This window comes from Camelus bactrianus, chromosome 4 (genome assembly GCF_048773025.1).
Source record: "Camelus bactrianus isolate YW-2024 breed Bactrian camel chromosome 4, ASM4877302v1, whole genome shotgun sequence".
NCBI classification, from domain to species: Eukaryota; Metazoa; Chordata; class Mammalia; order Artiodactyla; family Camelidae; genus Camelus; species Camelus bactrianus.
Window position 1 is genome coordinate 30,715,218 of NC_133542.1, and position 3,507 is coordinate 30,718,724.

At 49.3% G+C, this 3,507-nt stretch overlaps 1 pseudogene; it reads right to left on the reverse strand.

Moving 5' to 3' along the window:
- Window positions 1-321: 321 nt before the first annotated feature.
- On the reverse strand, window positions 322-1,633 carry LOC123612124 (elongation factor 2-like; annotated as a pseudogene).
- Between the last annotated feature and the right edge of the window lie 1,874 nt (window positions 1,634-3,507).

Sequence of the window (3,507 nt, forward strand, 5' to 3'; positions counted from 1 at the left end):
TCCCTTCTCTGTGCTATCTTGGAACCTTCAGTATGTGTAAGTCATTCACTTATTGTGCCATGTTACCTATTTACTTCTCTCAGCCCCAGACACTTCTTTTTTTTCGTCACCGCTATATCAAATTTATTATTCCAATGGCAGTAATACAGTTGGAAATGCTCACTGTGACCTGGCACAAGATTTCCTGCCTTCTAGTTTCTGTCCAGAGAGAATGGACACATGTTCTTTACCCCTTTCTGGGAGAAAATCCACAATAGGCAATTTACTCAAATTAAACCTCTTAATGCGTTTACTTTAAAATTTGGGGGGGTGGGCATTGAGTTTCCCTCTGAAGTGAAAAAAAAAAAAAAGTGTTAGGTGTTCCACCTCCTCCCGCCAAAAACATATCTGCTGCGAGGGCATTTCCGTTCCTCTGAAATCTTGCAATAGATACGGAAAGAAACGGCATCAAACGTTCACGTTGGGCGCTGGCGGCGAGTGCGTGGGCTCACGAAAACCTTCAGGCAGGCCATCCGCGGTCTGGACAGTCTCGCGAGATGTCGTGAGGCGCCCGCAAGAGCTCGCGGCTGGACGCAGGTGCTGCAAAGAGTCCCGCCCGGACAGAGGGAGGCCGTCTAGTCTGTCGTGGAAGCTGTCCGGGCTGGGACGCCTTCCTTCAGGCCTTTGGCTTGCGCGGCTGCCCCACGACCTGGCTGGGGCGCTGGAGTGGTCGAAGGGGCCTGGGAGCAGGGTCGGACAGGGGTCAAACACGCACCTGCGGAAGGCCTGGCCGCCCCTGTGGCCCTCAGGTCTGCGGTGAAGCCAAAGGACTTGTTGACGGGCCTTCACGACACGCATGGGGTGCCGGACGCCCCAGATTCCTCTGAGACGTGGTCTGGCTTCCCGCTCATGCCCCCGCGGACACCACCAACCTCTTGTTGCAGACACCGGATCTCCACAGACAGACGGGCTCCCCAGCCGGCCGGCGGTCAGCACGCGGCGCAGAGGCAGCGCCCGCCGTGGGGACGCCCTAGACGAAGCCGCACGCAGCGTCACATCGCGGGCGTCGATGCGCATGCCCTGCGCGTTCTCCTTCTACTGTCCTTCTGCTTGGTGGCCCAGTGGAGGCCGGCGGCCACGCTGTCCGCATCTCGCTGAGGTACTGCGCGCCCTTGGGGACGTCAGGGAGCGTTTGGGGCTGGTGCTTGAGGGCCCAAAGCACTACGTCTTTCCGGCCTCGGCCATGTCCTACCCGTACTTGTCGGCCTGACTGAGGCCCCGTGCCTGAGCTCCTGGCCCTTGTGGGTGTCCTTTGCCAGGCAGTCAGGAAAGGGCCGCGGCTTCCTGTACAGCGGATTGTGCTTGTTGGGGGTCTTGGGTAGGCATAGCATGCTCGACTCCTTGCTGTCTCTCGGTAAAACACGACTAAGTAGGATTTCTTAATGAGAATGCAGGTGTGTTTCTCCTTTAGGTCTTTCAGGCAGATCAGTAGGTGCCAGCCTTTCAGCTCCTCCACCATCTTGGACAGGTCAGCTAGGTTCTTGGCCTCTTCAGCGACCCTGACGGTGGGTCTCACGCTGAATTTCATCACCCGCATGTTGTGAGCGTGCTCGAAAGTGATAATGGTGCCTGTCTTCACCATGAACTGACCCATGCTTTACCAGGCCCACAGTGTACCCGCCCCCCTCCAGGGATCCTGGCAGAATAAACAGAACAGTGCTTGAAATATAGTAGATGCTCAACAAATTATTGTTGAATTGACTTGAAACTTTGTTCACTCTTGGGCATTTGCTTATTCACTGCACTTGGGTATCAGTGCAGTCTATGTACTGTCCTTAAATGCAGGCATCTTTATGATGTGGTTTTCTGGCTTTACATGATTCCTGGGCAGAAGTCCAGGGTCCAGGACCAAGAAGTATACTCAGCTGATTATTTTTTATTTAGATCCTTGTCTTGAACTCCGAGTTTTAATTAGTTCAAGATCCAAAGAGTCTTTGGAAATGCAGACTTTATAGAATCGTATGTCATAGACAGGTTTTTTGAGTTTCAGCAGCCTGTGGAAGTCCTGAAGTGGCCCTATGTGCTATGAGATCTGCAGACAAGGTAAGTTTTCTTCCTCCACAGCCTGTGGGTTCTGGGCTATAGGCCTTGACACCCCCAGCCTTGGTATATGAGAGGAATCCAGGGATTCCTTGAAGAGAAAGAGACATTGCCAGTGAGCAACCTAGAGGGAGGCAGGTTAGCATAGTTGTTAGGAGAACAGATTTTGGAATCAGCGCTGGGTTTGAATCTCACCTCCACTCCTTATTAGATATGCAGCTTTGGACAAGCTACTGAACCTCTCCTAGCCTCAGTGATATCATCTGGAAAAATCATATGGGGGATGATAAATAATACCTGTGTCACAGGGTTTTCATAAAGATTGAAGGAATGCATATAAAAGATCCAGCTCAGGGTGGGTACTCAGTGGCTGTTGCATCATTCTATCAGAGTTCAGGCAGACTGAATAGGCTTTGGCACCTCAGTTGGCTTAAGTGCTTTCTTTGATTTTGTATGTGCAAGTCCTTTTTAAATCAACAACGGGTGGTACTCCCACCCCCTTTTCCCCACCTAGTTTGTTGTAGTCCCACCTGTTTATTTTTGCTTTTGTCGCCTTTGCTTTTGGAATCAGATCCAAAGAATCATTGCCAAGACTGATGTCAAGAAGCTTATCACCTATGTATTCTTCTAGAGTGTTATGGTTTCTTCTAGAGTTTTATGGTTTCAAAGGCAGAACCCAACTTCTAAGCTCTGTCTCCTCTGAGGATCCTGCCAAGGCTTGGTTATGGGCATTGTTAGGGTGAGTGTAGAGTAGAGCTTTGGATCATGCTCCGTAGTCTCAAATCATGGCCCATCTAGTGTCCCAGCTGGTGCCTGGCTTTGTTGAAAGATATACAGCCTGAATAATGATCAGCAGAAGTCTTCCCAGTGGTGAGGACACTCAATGGTCTAAGTTAGGAAGAAAAGTTAAAGGAACCCTAGGCTTGGAAAAGCCCTGAGTAGGGCGCAGGGAGTGGATGACACGTACAAAGGACTGTCACATCATTTGGGAGGAGGAATAATGTCTATGTCCTTGGGGGCTAGACCTAGAGTGATGGTTGGTGGCTAAAAGGAGATAATTACCAGTGCAGAATAAAAATGAATTTTCTGATTGTTAGAGTAGTCCAAAAGTGAAATGTCTGAGAGGGAGTTTGTTTTGAGGGGAGCACTCACATATCAGTTGAGGGTTGAATTTAAGGACTTTTTGGCTCTTCCCAATATGACATCCTTTAGTTCACTGACCTTGAGTTGTTTTACTAAGAACACTAGTCATTTATTCGTTGTAGCACAGTGAGGGAATCCTCCTTTGTGTATAGAATGGAAAGAGCATGATTTGTAGAAATAGACGTGGATTTGAATCCCTGATTTGTCATTTTTTTTAGCACACTTATTGAGAGAGTTCAGGTAAGTTTCCAAGGCTCAATTTCTTCTTTTTAAAAATTAGAATGC